This window comes from Aristolochia californica, unplaced genomic scaffold (genome assembly GCF_029961685.1).
Source record: "Aristolochia californica isolate CCGP_79_NKW_82.1479 unplaced genomic scaffold, dmAriCali1.0.hap1 SCAF_12, whole genome shotgun sequence".
Taxonomy (NCBI): Eukaryota; Viridiplantae; Streptophyta; class Magnoliopsida; order Piperales; family Aristolochiaceae; genus Aristolochia; species Aristolochia californica.
Genome location: NW_027181793.1, coordinates 3666442 through 3688589, shown reverse-complemented (window position 1 = coordinate 3688589; position 22148 = coordinate 3666442). Strand labels below are relative to the sequence as shown.

Below are 22148 nucleotides of genomic sequence, written 5' to 3'. Positions count from 1 at the left end.
AGAAACCAATTAAGTAGTAAACTTGCCCATCCTTAAGTTTGATATTATGAAAAAGTGCTCAGTAAAAAGAGTTCCAAAAGGTTATGTTTTGTTAGAAGATGGTCTCAAGCTCACACGATCAAGGAGAAGGCCCACATGTCAAGGTGGCATGATGGTAAATAAAAAGTCAGCTTGTAAAGATGGCACAAGGATGTAATTAGTCAAGAAGAACATGTTTACTTATGTCTTTTCTTATCTAAAACTTGTAGCCCTAAGATCATTATAGACATTGTAACATCCTCTCAAAAACTATAAATGGAAGCCCTTAGCTTGAGGTAGAGCATCAAGCTCTCTCCCCTTCTCTGAATTCATGCAAGCTCTCGCTTAGCCTAAAGACTCACTCTCTCTCTCTCTCCCTTTCTATCTTCTCTACCAGAGCTCTTTCTCTTAGCCTTCTCTTCCCTTCTTCTCTTCTCTTCTTCTTTTCTTCTCCCTTCCCTCTCTTCTTTTGGTCAAGGTTCTAATCATGGAATCCTAAATTCAACATGGTATTAGAGCATTGGATTTAAGATCCCCATGTCAAGAAGGTGCTCTAAATATTTTATGATCAAAACTACTCATGAAAGGCTCTTTGTGAAGCAAGGTTGAAGCTTGTTGAGATAAGTTTTTTCGTTCTTGTTATTATCACCTATTTATAGCTTCATGCTCTTGGTTTTTTATATTTGGAAGATGATGTAGAGGTGATTCTCTTTATCCTATGAAAATATTGAGATTTATATCTCTCATATTAGAAGAAGCTTGTCAAAAGCTGGATTTTTCAGTAGGTTTGCAAGTTTTTTGGCTGAAAATCGGGTTATGTTGAAATCCTTTGCATGGGATGCTAATATTTGTGGATGCAAGTTTGTTTTAATGAAGGGAAATTCTCTTGAGCCTATTATGAGTTTAGATTCAATTGATTTTGAAAAGTTAATTACCTTGGTTACTATGCTACTCTTCTCACTAAGTAATTTTTTAATATTTGAGGAGTTGAAACTCCACTTGGCTGAAGTTTTTAAAGGAGATTATTTTTCTTCATAGTCTCAGATTTCTTATGAGTTTATAGTGACATTACTAAGCTCAATCATGAATGATTTAACGTGCCCAGATTCATCAGTTTCTATTTTATAAGAGGATAAGTTGAAAGAAGAAGTTTTTTTAAGAACTTGTGGAAGAGTTTTTTTTATATGAGGCTGAAACTCTTGTTTTGAATCAAAGCCATGAGTTGGTTACTTCTTCTTGCATAAATTTTCACATGAAATCAAGGTTTAAAGATTCTTTTACAAAAGAAGAAGCAAGGAAAAAGGAATTGAGGAAGTGTTTTTTTGGAAAAATCAAGGTGGCGCCAACATATTTGAGAAAGTTTCTCTTTTCTTTAGAGATCTCAAACCACCTCAAGATCTCCTTGATTAGGCCGATTTATTTATCTTACGCCACTCATATCTTGCCTAAAGCAAAAAGGATTGAATCTAGACTGGTTTTTAAAAGTTGGCGTCAAAAATTATTTTTGGAAAGATCTTGGAAGATCTTAGTCTCTTGGCAATAAAATAGAGGGAATTGATTCTTTGATGATTTGGTGTTCTTGATTGATTTTTTCCTCTTAATCTAAAAGGAAGATAAGAGAAGTTCCTTCTTATCTTACCAGAGTTGTTTTACTTTGTCAAGGACAAAAAATATTTGGCTTGGCTTGATTCTCACTTGAGTTGGTTTCTACTAAAGTGAAGTTCTTGATACTAGCTTCTTTTACTTGATTATACAAGAGTTAAATTGGTAATTGATGTTTGGTTATTGAGGACTCTTCTTTAGGCTATGTCATTTACTTTTTGAGTGGATTATAATTCTCGGCTTGGAAATTACTTTCATCCTTCATCCTTTACGAGCAACTAATTATTCAGTTCCAACTTATTATTTGGTGCACATTCTCCTTATTCAAGGATGGACTTGTTGTTGATTATTTCATGTGTCCTTCTTAAGGATTTTCACTATTGGGTATGTGTTATTTGGGCATTAGCCCATATCCGTTGCTGCAATTGTATCTCTCTTACTGAGATATTATTATTGAAGATCGACTCCTCGATTGCTGATTGTTATTAGCATTGGTTATTCTAATGAAAATTTAAATTAAACACATGGTGGATCCCACATCTTATCTTCCTTTGATTCCCATTACCCTCTTATTATTAGTTAAAATTACTTCAAAGCAATGCCTATAGACCCACTACCTAAAAATTATAGGAGTGTGTCCAACATCCAACTTGAGTCAAGTCTTTATATTCTTCATCCTAGAGGTGTTTTTTAAGCTACCATTAGAAAGTGAGTAGTCTCTTTGTTGTGCCCTACTTGTGGGCTACTTTTCCACCTTTGAAATTGAACGGAGTGTGTTTCAGACTATGACCGTTTTGACTAGTGTATGAAGCTTTGACATATGACTAGGAGTGATTTTTATTCTCTCACCATTAAATTGTGCCAGCTGAGTCTCTTGAAAAGAACAAAGAGATCACCAGCTTGAGGGGGAGTATTAGAAGATATGATGTAATTGAGGTGGATTGCCATATTTATACAGGAAAAATTCCAAGGCGGCTTATTATCTCTCAAACATATCTCATCACAAGGACAAGTTACAGACATCCTCACAAATCCAATCACTCATAAGGGTCTATCCACCATTTGCAATAAATTGGGCATTTATGATGTTTTCTCACCCCCACTTGAGGGGATTGTTAGAAGATAGGCTCAAACCCACATGACCTAGGAGCAGGCCCACACGTCCAAGGAGGAGGCCCACAAGTCCAAGAGAGGTGGTATGATGGTAAATAAGAAGTCATCTCATAAGATGGCACAAGGATGTAATTAGTCAAGAAGAACATATCTACTTAGGTTTTTTCTTATGTAAAACTTGTAACCCTAAGGGCATTAAAAACATTGTAACATCCTCTAAAAAACTATAAATAGAGGCCTTTGGCTTGGGGTAGAGCATCAAGCTCTCTCCCCTTCTCTCAATTCGTCCAAGATCTCACTTAGCCTAAAGACTCTTTCTCTCCCTTTATCTCTTCTCTACCCGAGCTCTCTCTCTTTGCCTTCTCTTCCCTTCTTCTCTTCTCTTCTTCTCTTCTCTTCTTCTTTTATCCTCTCTCTATCTTACTTTGTTCGAGGTTCTAATCATGGGATCCTAAATTCAACTTGTTTGAACCCCTAGAACCACCAACCATGAAGGATACTTTTGTTCATGGATATCACAAGGGATTTGATAGCTTTATTGGATATTCAATGTTAGTGTGCTTTGGCCTCAGATTAGCAGCCACTAAGGGTAAGTGGGGCTCAAATTGCTGCTAGGACAAAGAGATACCAAGGGAATCTATCACTAGCTAATGTGCTCCTTTCTTGGAGCATTGTCTATCCTTCAGAATTGTCATGTCGTATAGGATCTCAAGCATCATTTTAAAAATTAAGGCTACTTGTGGTGTCTAAAGTATGAGGGACTTGGGATTAATTTTGAACAAAACTAAGAACATAATTCACAAAATCGAGTACTAACTTCGAGTAGTTTGAGAACAAACAATGGAAGCCATGATTTCACCAACAACTTGACCAAAAAAAAAAAAAAGTCGATAACTCTTATCACTTATTCCTTTTAGATAGAAATATGTAGCCCTCCCTCCCCTCTTGTCCTTCTTTTTTTTTGGTGCACACAAAAGGGAAGGCTGAGATATTAGGGAGGGCCTCCCTCTCCCCCTACCCATCTTTGCAATGAGTCACCCTAGCATTGAGAATGCCTCTCTCTTTCTCTCTTTCTTTAATCTATAATTTTAGATCCAAACTTATATAACTTATATAAATCTCACTAACCACCAACATCTAAAATCCATAAGATTCTAAATTTTTTTCACATATTCAAGAACATAAAAAAAGCCTGCCTAATTTTTACTATCAAATCTCACTAACTCTTCCAATTGTACGTATCCAAATTTCTCTTTCTTTGTCCAGTGATAGTAGTGAGTGACACAAAACTTCCTCATTAAATATTGTAGAATGACTAGATTAAATCAAATCGCTTCTATATCAATGATTTCAAAACAAATTGTCAATCCAATCATTTGATATTTAGAAATTAAATTATAATATTTAAAAATTCATAGATTACACCTTTTTCCTTATACAAATTAAAATCAGTTTTCTTATATAATGGGGGGTTAGTCCACAATGAACTTGAAATGAAGTGAAGAATTCAATTCATCTTAAATAAATTGATTCAACTTCAACTCATCCTTGGGTGTTAGTGTAGACGAGTTCAAGTGCACTGAAAAACAGATTCCAGTGTTAGTGCCCCAAATTGAAAAGTATGATATAAACAAGAGAATGAGTAACCTTTTATAATATACTTAAATAGAACATATACCTAAACAGATAATTAACCAAAATAAACATGGTTACTACACTTATAAGTGATTTAACCTGTAGTATTAAATATATTAATATCCTAATTAATGAAAAACTATATTATATTACTTAATGATTATAGTTTATTATAAACTAATACAATAATTACGTGTGACTAGAATAAATTATTAAAAATAAATAAATAAAAGTAAAAAATAACATAAGCGAATATAATAAATAAATATTTTTTTTTAATAACATAAGATATATTTTAACATTAAAAACCACTAATTTAATATAGTAATAAAAAATAATATAATAAATAAAAATATATATTATTTTATCAATAACATAATATATATTTTTATGTATTATTAATTAATAATATATTGTCACAAAATTTAAAACCATTGGTTTAATTAATTATAGAAATGGGATAATTACACCAAAACAATTTATCAAATATTTATTTTAATAATATTTTAATTATGACTATTAAATCACTAGTTTAATACAGTAATTATAAAATAAATATATTGAATAAATAAGAATAATTATTTTATAAATAAAAAATATAGATTATTTTTTTTATGACGCTGGTTTAATTTTTCCTAATTTAGGAAAAATTAAACTTCGTTTTCGTCACGACACGCGTCATCTTCCTCATGGTGTGCAACGTCTTCCTCAGCACTGATAATGGTGGGAGACTACGGCGGGCCAGCGGGCAACGATGACAGAGGCGGCTCTCCGACAGTATGCTAAGAGAGAGAAGAGAAGGAGGCCAAGAGAGAAGAGAGATCGGCGGCCTCCCGTGCTCTGCGATAGAGGTCGAGAGGGAGAAGAGAAAAAAATTTGGGGGATGAAGGCGGAGCGAGAGGAAATTTTTTCGCGGGGCGGGGTGGGGGGAGGGAGAAACGAGCGTCCCACGCTTCTTGTTAATGATTCGGGGAAAAAAGCTCTGATTCAGTTTTCCCCGATTTTTGCCTGATTCAAAAGAAGTGGATTTCATTCTACACTAACACCTTAATCTAATGAACTAAGTAATGCGGGAGTAATTCATTCTAGTTCATTTTGGACAACCCCCCCCCCCCCCCCCCGGGGTTCCTAAAATAAGATGTTCATACTCTAAATGTAAGTTTTTTGACAAAATGAAATTTTCGTTGGGAAAGCTGATAAAATTAAAATGCCTACAAATCCAATTGAACCTTAATTATATGCAACTGAGAGATTATGGACATGAACCAAAAATTGAATTTCTTCATATTATTTAAGCACATGTATTAAGTAGGATTTGCCTTGCAACTAAGTCGGTTGGAGGACGTATTCATATTTGGGTCATTAAACAAGAGCCACTTTTGGATGAACCGAACCATATGTACTTGTATACACGATAACTTCAACCTTGTTGTTACTAGTATTTCAAGTATTGTTTGTTTCACTAATACATGTCTCTACACAAGTCCTTAAGATTCAGTTAATAGTTTTATTTATATTCTTAAACAAAAATTAAAAAAGCAGTCTCACCTGTTTAAGCCATACAACAAAAAAAGTATTTGTAATTTGTCATAATATTTCATCATTTGACTCTAATTGCAACATAGAAAAATAATGTGTTTAGTTTATATATTACTAATTAAATGATGACCCATATTAACACAATTTTTAGAAATTTTAATAAGTAGTAATTTCACACGAATTAATCTTTATGTGAATTTCTCGCATTCATATTCACTATATGATCTTTAGGAGTACAATTTAGTTGTCTATTTGAACTACTAAATTTAATTTTTTTCTGGGTGAATCATTACTTATTAATTGGACTGATTTGAACTAAGTAATGCACAAGTATACAAGTTATAATCTGATTCATTTCAAAAGTTGTTTCATTTTTTTAATGTTATATATACACATGAATTTTCTAATGCCTCACTTATTTTGAAAGTGATGATCCAATATATAATCTATACCATATGATTATCGATTTTTTTATTTTTTATTTTGAAACAAGTTTATATGACCCTATGCATTTAATGTATTAATCAACACATTGGATTTTATTGTCATAGTCACATGAGGTGTGTATGTGTCTAGGAGTTCAATCTAACCAGCTTCCACTTGTTCTATCCAAGGACGAGTTCAACCCCTCACCCCACATGGTGGGGAGAGTTTAATATTTTAAAAATAATAATATAGGGACGAGTTTTCTCACCTTAGCTAGAGAAGTTTTATTACTAAAATACCCTTAATGTAGTAGGAAAAGAAATGTAAGTTTAGTTAAGAAAGGATGTGATGGAAAGTAAATAATCAAAGATTTTAGGAATATTAGGCCATGGGTTGTTACAGGGATGGGTCAAGGATGTAGGAATGAAGGAGTTTGGGATTAAAGATTTTCAACTCCATCACAGGTTTTTACAGGGATAAAAATTGGAGTTGGGTTTGGGAGGCAATGATAAGCTTTTAAAAATTCAGCTCAAACACTACCTCTCTGCATCTTGATAATCGATTGCGGGTACAATGATGTTTGATAAGAAATGATGATCAATCATACAATTTCTTTCAAGACAACAAACGCCACTCATTAATTTCATCCACCCGATGCTTAGTTGTCGGATAATGAATAAATTTAATGGTACGTGTTATATAATTTCATCTCAGGTCTGAATCACAGAGTATTATTAGCCAATTCTTACGACCTTTGAGAAACGTAGATTTAAGAAGTAAAATCTCCCGTAGAGTCTGGGCAGTATTTAATCGGTATATGTGATTTCGTATCTCTTTTATTAAATGACTGTACTTGGTGGTCTCGTACTGGTTATTGAATTGAAGAAGACAGATGAGAGAAATAAATGAGAGTGAGATTCTCTTCTGGGTTCTCCTGAAATGCACAGTAATGGGTTTTACCGTATTTTGCTTTTGCGGCCTTCCATGGTTTCACCCCTTCTGTAACAGTCGAATTTATGCTTTTATATCTCAATTAAGTAAATGGAGAAGTTGAAGTGTTTGGATTTCTTTCTGCCGGAATTGTGGTGTAGATTTTGGTGATAAACGTGAAGCATGTATATATGCCTTATATGATTACAAAGAAAAATGGGAAGGTTGAGGGCAGGGTGGGGCAGGGTGGAGGGAGTTTTTGATTTTATTGTGTGAGAGGCGCCAACTTTGAAGAAGTAAAAACCCTGCAAATTCGGCACTCTTCGTATAAAAATTGGCAGAAAAGGAAATCCACTGATTCTATCTATTAAATTTATTTAAATCCCACGCGGACGTCTCGCCCTCCCTCTCTCTCTCTTTCTCTCTCTCTCTCTCTCTCTCTCTCTACAATGTAAATATTTCAAGTAGTCCTTTCCCTCTCACTGTGATCTGACATCTTCACTTCGCTACGCTATCCGCCATTTACATCGTTTTCAGGTACTCAACTCCTGAAGTCTCTCAGTTTCGATTTTCTGCTGGCCATGTTCTACATTGTGCTCGTCCTATTATTGGATTTATCTACGGGCTGTTTTAAATCGATTGTTATAGGGATAATTTATTCTGGCTCACTGACCATCCGATAAGTTTTCGTTCAACATTGGATCATTGCTAGTTCTTCTCGTTGCCGCGGTTGCCGGTAGCTTCTTTGGGTTGGAATGAGGTCTTGAAATTTCAAATGTGAAGCCAGGACCATCTTTTAGGTAAGATATGTTACACAAATTGCCATTTTGTTTCCGAGCCTTATTTCTCCATTTCATGCCATCTCAACCGTTTCGGTAGCATGAGTGCTTCATGTTTCATTTATGGGTTTCCGTTTTTCTTCCTGTTCTTGTGATGGCATCAGATCACACTTCTGCTTTTCGGATGACAAAATAAAAATCTATTGAACATGGATAAGCAAATTACAGGAACAGGGAATTTTGACCGTGACAAAAAATTCAAATTAATATCTAATTTGCCTTACACGTTATAAGCAACTAGCATTTCAATCAATTATGACGTCTTTACCTTGACTTGCCTCTTATCCTTATGACGGGAATGAAAAACCAGGGTTGAAGCCAATGGCTGACCGTCGTTCATCTTACTGGCTTAAATTCTGGGCAATGTCCTCGAAGGAAGCTTAGAAGAGGATTACAGCAATGCAGATCCATATATTGCAGTGAAACATGTTTGGTTGTATTCTTATGGGCTTTGATAAATTTTGGCCAATGTTGACCATGATTGCCTGCTTTTACAGAAGATTTCTATGTCAATTGTTTTCCATTATTTTTTGTTGTATATTTTATGTGGAGAGAATTATGGGCAATAATGAACAGATTTATTAAAATATCAGCTTCAAGATTGTTGACTGCAATGAAAGGAAGGGAAGGGAAGGATTTTCTTTCTTAGATCTTCTAGCTCTCCTTTCCAGCTGTGCTTAATATGTCAAAAATAACTATAGTTATGGATAATCTTTGGTGAGAGTAGTTTATATGTCATTTTTTTCTTGATATACGCCCACAACGTGGGGCTGAGTTAGGTTGACAGAAACTTGCTGGAATTAATAGTTTTGCTTCTATTTTACCCCTTGTCTTTATTTTGTTATATTCATCTTTCTTTCAGAAAAATTTCAGTAAAATTAGTTCATTTTAAAATGAAAATGGTCACCGAACCATATCAGCAATTAAAAGTAGAATCTTTCCAATTCATGTGTGGTATGTACTTGAAAATATTCATACATTTTCCTTTCTTAGCTTTTTTTTCTTCCTCATCTCCTTGATCCTCTACTTCTCCATATCTGTGGTTTTGTTTCCCTTTTCATCTCCTTAATCTTCTATTTTTTTCACTTTCTCCTGCTGGAGTCGGCACTTTTCCGTATTTTTGGAATTTTTGAGTTAATGAGCTGTGTAGGTTTCTTTGATTGTTATAAATAGCAGCTATGACGTGTTTTTCTTATTCTTTTACTGAATAAGATATCAGGAGATAACCTACAACCCTGTGTTTGTGCTAACACCTGATAATCTCGAATCATGAGAAACATTGAAACCCTCTGTTGCTTTTCTGTGTTTGTTGACACTAACTTTGTATCAGATAAACTTCTTCATGAGTACTTCTGCCAAAAGCAGTTAAAATTGTAAATAAAAGTTGATGATGTTTGTAGGGTTGAGCTCGGTTCCGTCCTAAAATAACTAGCTACTAAGGAGGCCTATTGCTCAACCTATGAACATATTAGTTTTTCACAAAAAATTTCATTGTAAGACTTTTTCACACTCAAACACTCCCCTTCATGTCTAGGCTTACACATAACAGGTATGAGACGTGGACACAAACTTCCAACAGAGCATCCGTTGCACAAATAACCTAGTTCTCAGCTTATGGAGCCCACAACACACAAAATACCGAGAGAAAAATTAGCCCTTGACCTACACACAATCTGCTTTTATACCACTGTTGGGTTGAGCCTTGTTCCATCCCAAAATGATTTGCCATCTAAGAAGCCCATTGGTCAACTTTATAACAAATTTAGCCTTTCTTGATACTTTTCAATGTGGGAATTTTTCCAACTCAACAATGTCCATGGTAGAGTATTACCTTGTTGAGGCATGATACCTAACACTCTCCTAATCTTCCTTGTTGTGCATTAGCTTGTCTTTGTCTCTTTGTTGAGATATTGTTTTTCAAATGTCAAAGAAAAGTGGAATTGACAGGTGATCCATCCTGAAAAGTTTATGTATATTTGAATTTCTTTCTTAAATTTTTTTTTAAAAAAAAATCTTGAATGAGTTTTTTTCTGGTCCTGAATGTTAGCTATTGAAATGCTTGAGTAAGGGCAGTTTGGTCATTTTATCATTTTATGTGATGTCTAATGGTTCCAGCTTGTTAGGCTACTTGTCATACTATTATGTTTTAAGACTCATACAATTCTGTAATGTATTAAGTTATAAGACTTTTTTATATAGGGGCATTTTTGCCTTTTTGATATAACTCACTTAAGTAAATTAATAAAGGGGAAAAGGCTTGATCTTTTGAGCCTCGATTCAGACGCAGCACATTGCTGCCTCTTCTCCAAACTCTTCTCTCTCAATTTCCTCTCTTTTGATCCTCCCAAGTTTGGTATTTTTCATTAGCTAAAATTAGACACCAGGTATTCAAGGTAGTCAATAAAAAGTATTCTTAGAAGTAATTAATAATAAGTAATTTTAGACATAAATGTTTTAAGCTAAATAACCCAATTAAAAATGGAGAAAAAATTGAGATATAAGGCCATGAGAGGAAAAGAGGCTGCTCTTGCACATTGTACAAGGGGACTATCTTGTGCCTCTTTTGAGTAACCTAAGATTGTGATTATTGTGTTGCATCAATGAAGGAAAAATGTTCCTTTCTTCTCTATTGCTATTAAAAGTAGTTCTTTTCTTGAGATGATTAAAAAAAAATGACGGAGCGGAGTGGAAAAACCTTGGACCCCCTCCTGGGACCCTCTCGTCCCTCTTCTCCCGCCACGATAGACTTTCCTGACCCACCTCCCCGAGTAACACATCTCTCAAATCATCGGGTTGAATCTGAACCGATGCAGACGCTGCAGCAACAATGGAAGGAAACCAAAGTGATGACATCCAGTCCAAAGGCCTTAGCTGATGATCCAGAGTGGCAAACTGTCGTCAGTTGTACATCAAGAAGGAGGATTAGGGTAGAAGATCCAACCAAGATCCACTACAGAAACGACATTGGCTTCATCTCCCTCCGAAAATTGAAAGACAGAAATGGATCTTATCTACGAATCACCTCCTCATCTGGAGCGAAGCAGTCCTTCATCTCCATCCCCATCCAAGCCGTGGAAGTGATGCCGGACACAGGATAGTGATTATCCTGCCGACAATTCCACCGGTAATCTATGGGAAAAATCGGCAATAGGTCGCCCTAAACAGAGAGAAAACCTCCTGTTTCTATTCAATTTCATACACAATCAATTGATCCCTTGTACACAGAACGAGTTTTAACATCCAAAATGCAAAGCCCCCGACAAGCCCGGGCTACAGCTCAAAGCAAACAAACCCAAACCGGGTTCAGAAAGACGGATCCGATTACTTACCCGCCTCACGCTTCTCCTGCATCAGTCGCCTCGGGTTCGAAAGAACTCGTCCTCTAGTTCACAGTAGCAACATCAGAATCCAGAAAACAAGGACTCAAGTGTTTAACATTAAAGACATTAGAAGTCTACAAATGACTGGGGAGGCGTAGTCTATAGGCATTATCATTGATCTTCTGCAGGACCTCACATGGGCCAATCTTCCGCGCCTTAAGCTTAGTATACTCTCCAACAGGAAAACGATCACAAGTTAAAACTGCCCAAACCAAATTACCAACGTTGAAAAGTACCTGACGACGACGACTGTCTGTCTGAACCTTGTACTTGGCATTACTCTCGTGAATGGCTTTCTTCACCTGCTCATGGACATCTCGAAGATATGTTGCCATCTCATCTGCCTGGTGACTCAGACGACCCACACGTGGAATAGGGGCCAAGTCAAGCACCCGGAGGGATTCTGACCATAGACAACCTCAAATGGGCTCATACCGGTGGTTTTGTGTTTCGACCTGTTATAGGCAAATTCTGCTTGAGGTAATGCCAAATCCCACTGCTTTGGTTTAGTTCCTGCCAAGCTTCTCAAAAGGTTGCCCAAACTCCGGTTCACCACCTCAGTTTGACCATCCGTCTGGGGGTGGTAGGCGCTGCTAAAGTTCAACTTCGTCTCCAGTTTCTCCCATAAACTCCGCCAGAAATGACTGAAAAACTTGGTGTCACGATCAGAAGTAATGGTGCGAGGAACGCCATGTAAACGCACAATCTCCCAGAAGTAAAGATGGGCGATCCTGGTGGCATCCATTGTTTTCCGGCAAGCAACAAAATGGGCCATTTTGGAAAACCTGTCAACCACAACCAAAATAGAATCCAAGGTTCTCTGGGTATGGTGTAAGCCCAACACGAAGTCCATATTGACATCAATCCACGGGGCTTCAGGTACTGGTAACGGGGTGTACAGGCCCGCATTAGTGAGAACTCCCTTGGACCGCTGACACACATAACAACGCTCCACATAATGAGCCACATCACTGGGCAGTTTGGGCCAGTAATAGCGAGAAAATATCAAAGCCAACGTCTTATCTCGCCCAAAGTGACCCTCGTTATGAAGTTCACTAATAATCAACTGTCGTAGTGAACATTCCGGAATGCACAACTGTAATCCACGAAATAAATAACCATGATGCAAAAGAAAATCATGGCGTTGACCCTCAGTTACCTCGCGAAGTATCCGCCCGAATGGAGGATCTGCAGCATACATGGTAGAGAAAGTCTCAAAGCCTGCAACTCTGGCGCTCATGGTGGTGAGGAGTAATGTACGACGGCTCAAGGCATCTGCAACACGATTCAGATTCCTTGCGTGGTATCTCAGTGCAAATGTGAACTCCTGTAAGTACGCCACCCACTTGGCATGCCGGCGACTCAGTTTGTGTTGGTCATTGATATACTTCAAGGCCTCATGATAAGTGAGTAGAAGGAACTCCTTCTGGACGAGGTAGTGACGCCAATGCTTCAGGGACTGAACTATGGCATAAAACTCCAAATCATATGTGGAATAATTCTTCTTGGAATCGGATAGCTTCTCACTGAAAAAAGCTATGGGCCACCCCTCCTGACTCAAAACACCACCAATGCCAACCCCGGATGTATCATAGTTCACCTCAAACACCTTCTCAAATTCAGGAAGTGCCAAAACGGGGGCCTCTGTCATCTGTTGCTTGACCAGTTGAAACTGGCCTCCGCCTCCTCGGACCACCGGAACTCACGTTCTTTGAGGCACTCTGTGAGAGGAGCAATCAGATTGCTGAAGTGTCGAATGAACCGACGGTAGAAGGACACCAAGCCATGAAAATTGCGGACATCGTGCAAGGTCTTTGGTGTGGGCCACTCCAAGACCGCATTGATCTTCGACTGATCTGCAGGAACACCATCAGTAGACACAACAAACCCAAGAAAAGTTACAGAGGTAGTGAAGAAAGAACACTTCAGCCAAGCCACGAACAGGCGCTCCGTCTGCAACATCGCAAAAACAGCACGGAGGTGATCAAAATGGGATGCCCATGTTGGACTATAAATGAGGATATCGTCAAAGTACACGACAACGAATTTCCCCATAAATGGTCGTAGAATCTGATGCATAAACCTCATAAAGGTGTTGGGTGCATTGGACAGCCCAAACGGCATGACCATCCACTCATACAACCCATGTTGCGTCTTAAACGCTGTCTTCCACTCATCTCCAGGCCTTATTATGATCTGGTGGTATCCGCTCTTAAGGTCAATTTTGGAGAAGACCTTAGAATCGGACAACTGGTCTAACATATCATCCAAACGAGGAATGGGAAATCTGTACTTCACTGTAATCCTGTTGATTGCTTGGCTATCAACACGCATACGCCACGAGCCATCTTTCTTCGGCACTAGTAGGACAGGAACTGCACATGGGCTCATACTCTCACGGATGTAACCCCTATCCAACAACTCTATCACCTGTCGCTGCAACTCTTCGGATTCCTTGGGGCTGAGGCGATACGCTGGCCAATTTGGCAAACTGGACCCCTGCACAAGGTCAATCTGATGCTGAATATCCCTCATAGGCGGCAATCCAGGAGGAAGGTCCTCTGGCATCAAGTCAGAAAATTTTGCTAGGAGCTGATGCACCTCTACTGGTAAATCAGGAGTCACATCTGTGATACTCTTCCCACAAGGAAGTAGAGCATAGACTAAATCTTCCTTCTCTATCTCTACGAGAAACCTGGACATGGAAAGCAGGTTAGAAGGGCCATCTATCGAGGTAGGAGTGGGGCCTTCCCGGTGATGGGCTAACACAATCTTCTTCCCTTTGATGCTAAGGGAATAGGTATTTTTTCGCCCGTCATGAATAACGTTGCGATCATACTGCCAAGGGCGACCTAATAATACATGACAAACATCCATAGATACCCCATCGCACCAAGCATTATCAAAATATTTCATGCCGATGGAAAAAGAAATGAGGCATCGTCTATTTACTGCTACCTCATTGCCTTTAGTCAGCCACGTCAATTTGTACGGTTTGGGATGAAGATTTGTCTGCAACTGCAATTTTTGGACAACCTTCAGAAACTATATTCTCACAACTGCCACTGTCAATGATCATCTTGCAGACTTTATCTGCGACTGTGCAGGTCGTGTGGAACACATTGGTTCGCAACCAATCATCCCTTGAATCCCCCTTGGGAGTCAATAGACTCTTACAAACAACTAGAGTCTCATGGCCATCACTGTACAATACCTCTGCATCCGCAGCATCATCATACACAGGTTCACCAAGTTCCTCAGTCTCATCCACCACGTCTTCCTCAATCAGAAGATTTTTGCCCTTCTGACTAGCATGTTTCCTACACTCAGTAGCTTTATGTCCCGACTCACCACAACGAAAACATCGAATATTTGAGTTAGAAGGACCTTGGGGAGGCTGCTGGACAGGACGAGATTCCTGAGGGCGAACTGGTCTGCTACTGTGATCGCTTCTTACCATTGGCCTTCTGTTATGTTGTTTTTCCACAGTCAATGCACACTGGTATGCTTCTGAAACGGTCCACAGCGAGTGAAGACTGAGGATATCCTGTAGGGGTTGTCGTAACCCCCCCAAATACCGTGCCACCATCTGCTCTTCTGTCTTAGATAAGTCATTCCTGGCGATCAACTGATAGAACTCCTCTGTGTAATCATCCATTGATCTCGAGCCTTGCCGCAACAAATGAAGTCGCTGAAACAAGATTTGAGTGTAGTCGAAAGGAAGGAATTGACTCTTCATCTTCTTCTTCATCTTCTCCCAATCAGTGATTTTGGCCTTGCCTTGCCGGTCTTGTGATCGCCTCAACTGTTCCCACCACGCAGATGCTCTGCCCTTGAGTTTGATGGCAACCAATTTCACCTTGACATTATCTGGGACTTCCTTATACTCAAAGATACGCTCTATCTCCTGCAACCAGTCGATGAATCCCTCGGCCTGTAACGTACCAGAAAACTTGGGTAACGTCACTCTGAAACCGAGGTCTATAGGTCGATCTCCCTGACCGCGGTGCTCCCCAAATCGAGCATGATTGCGATATGGATTTTCGAAGCTGGTATCGGAATCGTGACTTCCCATCTCACGATCACCGAAATCCTGTGTTGCCAGACGTTGAGTCAACTCCGCAACTTGCCGTTGTAAATCTTCAATCATCACATTCTGAAGATTACGGCTACGGTGTGGACCTTCCTCATTTGGATGCTGCCCGCGACGACCACGACCACGACCACCAACCATACTTTTTATTTTATTATTTTTTTAATAAAAAAATAATAAAATAATTAGATAACTTCCCCCAAATGTAAAATACCTCCACGCTGACGAAACTCCCAAAATCGGGATTCCGACAGATTGATTTTCCTCCGGCGTCCCTCTCCGACCGTCGTCTTCGGCAGCTCGTTGCCTCCTGCGACGCTAGCTCGCTCCGGCAATGAGGTTCGCCTGTCTCGAAACCCTGTTTTGGTGCTCTGTTTTTCGTCAATCCTGACTCTTGTTGTTCGGCCAGCTCCGTCGATGGCAGTTCCGATGACAGCGACGGCGACGGCAATGATTCCGCCCCTTTTTCTTGCCAAAGCCCTATTTTCTTTAACTACTCGGTTGAGTCCCGAGCTTTTCCAGCAACAACGTTGAGCGGTAGCTCAATGGCTACAGCAGCAGTGTTGAGCAGTAGCTCAACGGTGACGGCGAAGGCGTCGTCTTCGTCGACCCCTTCAACTGCTAGCTGCAGTGTTTCTGGCGAGACCAGCCTCTTCCCGAGCCTGAAGCTCTGATACCAACTGACGCCGGACACAGGATAGTGATTATCCTGTCGACAATTCCACCGGTAATCTGTGGAAAAAATCGGCAATTGGTCGCCCTAAACAGTGAGAAAACCTCTTGTTTCTATTCAATTTCATACACAATCAATCGATCCCCTGTACATAGAACGAGTTTTAACATCCAAAATGCAAAGCCCCCGACAAGCCTGGGCTACAGCTCAAAGCAAACAAACCCAAACCGGGTTCAGAAAGACGGATCCGATTACTTACCCGCCTCACGCTACTCCTGCATCAGGAAGCCTTTGGCTTCATTATGGAAAAAGTATGGGAAGGCAAGACGGGATGAAGTTTCGGTAGATCACTCTTCACCAGGGAGTCGGAATTCCAGATCCATACTTAGTTTCATGGAGGAAAGCTCAAATGTTCGATCACTTAGAGACGCGGAAATACAATCATGGGAATGATATTCCTTCCACAAAGCCCCAACTTTGGTTTGGGATGGAGGATTGCCCAACTCTCCCAGAAACCAGCCGCAACAGATACCTTCAACATCCATCACCAGAAAAGGCCAACTTATCACCCCCCACTGTCGCCCCCCAGGAAAAAACAGAACCTCCACCACCAACCCACCCACTTCAAAAAAAACCTGCAAACAATCCATCAACCTCTTTCCCTCGAGGAAACACCTTGTCTCCTCCCCAAACCCCAAGTTCAACGAAATACCTAGAGACAAATGTCACACTCCCGCCTCCACCCCCTTCGAAATTCAACCACCATGAGAATCACATTTCACTGGTTCTCCCACATCAAGCCTTGAGGGAAGGAAGGAAGCGGTTATCGACGGCCACAACCATCACTATCCAACCTGACCATAACTCAGCCGAGCTGATCGGAACTTGGATATGGAAAAAGCATATCTTCGATGGCCAGTGGATATAACACACGTCCAGGACAAGCACTGGCTCTGGGCCTTCCGGTTGCAGGAGGATAGGGAGACGTTGCTCCGCCTAAAAAATGAGACTGAATCCCCAATTATGGGTATGAACCCCTAGGATTCCGGCCTCTCTTGGGTCGGTCAATGGGTAACTGCTCGCGGCATCCCAGCGGAACTCCAATGTCGGCACACCCTAGAAAGCTTGGTGAATATCTTCGGCGAGCTCGTCTGGGCCGATGAGAAACCGCTGGAATTGCTATGGGAAAATTTCTTCATCAAGCCAAAATCCCCGGTAAGAGGAACTGAACTCATTGAGCTTTTTTTCAGCGATTTCTCTGCCTAGATCATTTTGGAGTTTGACGACCTGAGCTGTCTCCCCTCCATGACCTTCGACTCGCGAGCTCCTGAACTGCGCTTGGCTCAGTGTAACTTTGATTCGTTGAGTACTGAGTTAAACCAGAGTCATGCTTACCCTGAGTCAAGGTCCGAGATAGCTAGCACAACTCAGCAAAAGATAGCATCGGTTTCCGTGCAAGAAACTCTCCCGAAGAAAATTTCAAATTCTGAAAATCCCGAAATCCAAAAAACCATTTCAACCATCACCTCACCGCCACTCACCTTCCCCAAGGAGATTTCATCCCACATCACCTCACTGCCACTCAACACCTCCCGATACACAACCCATTGCATGCACCTAGTGCCGGAGATATATCTTCAAATCCCCATCGTCCGAACCAACCCATCTCTGACCCCCCTCTGAGCCTGACACCTGAAAATCCTCCTTGTCTAACCCAACCCATCCCCGATTTTTCTTACTTGGAACCCCGTGGCCATATCGAATACTCGCCACGTCACCTTCTATCCCCTTCCACATCCCCCTCCTTTCCCATCGACGTGCCTCTCTCCACCCCCGTAATCCTATCAATCAGCCTTCATGTGAGCTCTGAACCACCAACCCAAGATCCCCCTGGCCCACGTCTACTCCGAACCATCGAACCCTACGACCAAATAGCTCTGTCACCGTCGGCCTGCCTACAGTCCACCTGGACCACCATGCTCCTTTACCAAAAAACAAATCTCCCATTCCCACAACCGTCATATCCAACAACAACCAGCAGCAGTGCTCACCACGTCGCCCCCCCTCGGCCAACCAAGCACCACCTCACCCCTCATCTCCCACTACATTCCCCTCTTTTCCCACTGACACGCCCCATCCCAACCCTGATATCCTATCCACTCAACCTCTCTTGGAGCCCCAAACCATCAACTCAAGCCCACCTTGCTCCACAACCACTCAAACCCCACGCCACCACACCTTACCGCTGAATGACTCTCTCTCTCCAGAAGTCACCTCCAGCCTCCCTTCAATCCACCTGGAAAACCCTGACAATCTCACTGCTCGTACAGGAAATTTCGGTCGAGTCAGCCCCCCAACACCAAAAACAACCTTTCTTGCACCCCTCGGAAAACCCTCAGCACCTTGAATATGACTCCCCTGTCCATTCAAAACAATACACTGCCTACGCTTCTCACCATCTGTCCATTCATCTAGATTTTCTGGACCCTCCTTCAAAGTCCCCTTAGAGTCATAAATCCCGAGATAACTCCCAACTGGAATTACGTCCCCTCAACTCTGATTTCTTGAGCCTCTCTCCTCCCGAAGCCAATGATCGTAACCTTCCCCTAGACTCAACAATCCCCCTCTCAGAGCTCACACCTCTATTAGAATGGCAAACCCCCTCTCCAAGTAGATCATCACCCCCCTACAACAATCCTCACTCCATTGTCCTCTATCCTACACCTCTGGCCTCCATGGACCCCAACTCCACCAAATCCCCAACGACCCCTGCTTGCGTATCTGCAAAGCATGGAACCACCACCTCTCCCCATCACCTACTCTAGGTGCAATCCAAAATAGAGAAAGCCATGCTAAAGTGAGTGCTCTTCTGTTCGGCCTCCAAATCTTTAAAGAACGGCTCCATGGCAAGCCGATTATTGAAGGCTATTCAAAGACTGTCATCAACTGGTGTTCAAAAGAAAGCTCCCCTCCTTGGCGCCACTGGCCAATCATTGATTGTATTGCTGACATTGTGTCATCCATTTATTGTAATTGGAACCTCGTTCCTAGATCAGCCAATTCTTTGGCTGATAAATTGGCAAAATTTGGAACCTCCCAGCAATCTCTCATTGTTTGGGAAGGCTTCCCCTCGGAACCTAGAGTCCCAACTCAAGACCCACCCTCCATCCCATCTCCCCCACGTCCTGAATATCTCAAAGACTATCCCATCCTCCCCCGAAGGGAGTGGGTGGCAAATATGCAGCATTACATAATGGAACACTCGGCGGGTGTTGTCTTCCCGCACCGATTGGAAAAGATGTTAGAGCTAACTTGGGAGTTCTCCAAGTACTACAATGGCCACTTTTGCTACACAAAAGAGGATGTTTCAGAATCTCTGGACCATGATAGTTCTATCCTGGAACGTTCGGGGAATCAGCTCGCCCTCCAAGCGAGACTCCATCAGAGTAGCTATTTTTGAATATAAGCCTAATATTGTAATACTTTCTGAAACAAAGTTGCAATGTTTTGATAACTCTGTGGCTCGTAGTCTCTGGTTTAATTCGGACCCTGATTGGGTGGTGGTTAATGCGGTGGGGCACTCTGGTGTCATTCTTGTCATCTGGAACCCAAACTCGGTTGAGGCCGTCTCCACTGAGCTGGGACGTTTCTCCCTATGCATTTGCTTTTGGGACAGAACTCTAGGATCTGAATGGGCTCTCAGAGGCATTTACGGGCCTTCTCGGACTGGAGATCGATCCTCTTTTTGTGATGAAATAATGTCAAAAGTCCAACAATGGAATGTCCCTTGGCTTTTGGCTGGGGATTTCAATGCCACCCTTTGTTGCTCCGAAAAAAACCCTCTTTCAAAAAGAATCACCTCTACAATGAGAGCATTCTTAGACCTGATTAGCAGTTTGGAGCTCCTTGAAATCCCCCTATCAAGGAAAAAATTAACCTGGTCCAACGGACAAAGTCCCCCCATTCTTTCAAAACTAGCTTGCTTCTTGGCTAGTAACGATTGGTTGCAACTTTTCCCCTATACTTCAGGTCAGGTTCTCAACAAAATCGGGTCTGACCATTGGCGGATCCTTATAAATACTCACCCCCCAAGTTGGGGATTCTCTCCATTCAGATTTGAAAACTCCTGGTTCTTGTCTAATTCTTTTGTCCCGCAATTGAAGAACTAGTGGGAAAAGCTTTCCCATTACCCAAACCCTAGGTGGGCTTTCCCTACGAAACTCAAAGCCGTCAAATCAGTTATCAGGCCCTGGGCTCGAAACCTCAATGCTGCTGCTGCATCTGCAAAAAACTCCATCCGACTCCGCATTTCTGAGCTCGGTCTACTTGAAGAGCAAAGGTCTCTCTCTTCTCCCGAGCTCATTTGTAGGAATAACTTGAATGCTGATCTGTTATGCACGCAATAACATCATTATTTTAGTTGTTTTATTTAATTGACTTTATTTTATTTCAGTTTAGGTCATAGGGGTATTTTTGGAATATTTTATTTATAGGGGTATTTTTGGAATATTGTATTTATAGGGGTATTTTTAGAATATTTTATTGTAAACCCTAACAGGGTGAACCCTATTTAAGGGGTAAGAGTAATGAGAAATGGAAACATTGAAGTATTAAGAATTAGGTTAAATCTAGAGTAAAGAGACTTAGAGTTCTCCTCAACGAGCTCTAGGGTTTTCAAGCTTCCCTTAGGCTTGATCTTCGTTTTCGTCTTCCCCATGTCTTCCTACTACCCCTATGGTAATGCTTGGAATACCCGTAACCCGTGGCAGACCCCAGATCCTCCCAAAGAATCCTTGTGTCAGATCCGGGACCATAACATGATCTTTCTAAAATCCTAAAAAGTGAAACCACTTATTGGAAGCAGTGGGCCAGATTCCACTAGCTGAATGACGGGGATGGCAATACAAAATTCTTCCATGCCATTGCCTCAGGCTGCAGGAGAACTAATTGTATATCCTCCCTTCTCATTGAGGGAGAGGATATTACGGATAGAGTCTCCATTGCTAATGAGTTTGTGAAGTTTTTTTTAGGTCTATATACCGAGGAGAGTTTCAACCGCCCTATCCTCAACCAAATCGATTTCCGCAGTATCTCTATTTATGATGCTGCTCAACTAGAGAGACCTTTCACCCCGGAAGAAATTGATGAGGCAATTCTTCGAATGCCGACGGATAGGGCCCTTGGGCCGGACGGCTTCAATGGCGAATTCTACCGGCAATCCTGGGACATTATCAAAAAAGATGTGCACGCATTTGTCAGCAATTTCCATCAAGTGGGAATCACCCACAATTCCATTGGCGCCTCCTTCATTGCCCTTATCCCAAAAAATCCAACACTGCCCTTCCTCAAGACTACAGACCCATTAGTCTAACCACAAGCTCTTATAAAATTCCAGCCCGCATCCTTGCAAAGCGCCTTAAATCTGTTCTCCTCAGTGTCATCAGCCCTTGCCAAAATGCTTTTATTGCGGGCCAAAACATCCTAGACTCGACCATGGCAGCTCATGAAATTCTCCACTCCAAAAAATCGAACCACTCACGGGTGGTTATTAAATTAGATTTCGAGAAGGCCTTTGATAGGGTCAACTAGAAGCTCGTCGACCACCTTTTTGGTGTGATGGGCTTCCCTACTCGTTGGAGATTCTGGCTGAGAAGCTGCATTTCTAATGCCTCTTACTCTGTTCTTGTTAATGGTAAGCCTTGTGGGTTTTTCAAAGGCTCTAGGGGTATCAGGCAAGGGGTCCTTTATCCCCCTTTCTGTTCACTCTCATTGGGGCCTATCTTCGCTGATCCAGCTCTTGATGTTGGCCTCCTTCAATATGGATGACACAATCATTTTCTGTGATAGCTCCCTCAACCAAATTCACAACTTAAGTGCCCTCCTTAGCTTATTTGAAATCT

General features: G+C 41.0%; 1 protein-coding gene across 2 annotated transcripts in view; it reads left to right on the top strand.

The window, feature by feature from the left end:
- Positions 1 to 7730: 7730 nt before the first annotated feature.
- LOC137945502 (protein STICHEL-like) overlaps positions 7731 to 22148 on the top strand; it is a 48420-nt gene continuing 34002 nt past the window's right edge. For both annotated transcript variants that reach the window (XM_068791426.1, XM_068791427.1), the window contains exon 1: positions 7731 to 8063. The gene's annotated coding sequence lies outside the window, so the exon portion shown is untranslated. The remainder of the gene's footprint in view (positions 8064 to 22148) is intronic.